Genomic DNA, 583 nt, shown 5'->3' with positions numbered 1-583 from the left:
GATTAGGAATGAAGCGGAAGAAACGTTCCAAAAGTGGCTGGCCAGGATGCTCTTGTTAAAGCACTTAGGCATCAGACACTCTGCCAATCTAAAGTATTACAAACGCTCTGCCAACAACGCAGACCTACTCTGTGTGCAACCCGATCGAAAGAACGGACTCCATTTTCCCCACTCAATCTCCGCTAAGCAACCCTCCCACGCTACTTGGTCCATATTTCGGGTGGTTAAAGGCTACCCTTGATGCTTTCCCCAGAGGATGCTACATGGCAGTTTCCTCCAACGCTCACCCTCCTAATGTTTTCAGAACTAAAGCCTGTAAATAGTAGCTCTTTTTGCTAAGCCGCTCCCGCGGTTCCCTTTCCACGGATGTTTGCGCATCGCGACCTTTAATAAAATGAAGCTTTTCCTGGCAGGCAAACGTGGCTGCACTCCTCAAGAGGGGGGGGGGGGGGGATTCGGATTCATTTCTTTCTTCTCTCGCCCCGCCCTTTCTCATTGGCTGCCCTTTTGCGTCTTTACCCCCGTCTTTTCCATCCGATTGGCCGTTCAGCGGTTTTAACTATTCCTCTCCAGCCTCCTCATT

This window comes from Pantherophis guttatus, chromosome 2 (genome assembly GCF_059756535.1).
Source record: "Pantherophis guttatus breed Tessera chromosome 2, ASM5975653v1, whole genome shotgun sequence".
NCBI classification, from domain to species: domain Eukaryota; kingdom Metazoa; phylum Chordata; class Lepidosauria; order Squamata; family Colubridae; genus Pantherophis; species Pantherophis guttatus.
The sequence above is the reverse complement of the archived record's forward strand: the minus strand, read 5'-3'. Positions refer to the sequence as shown.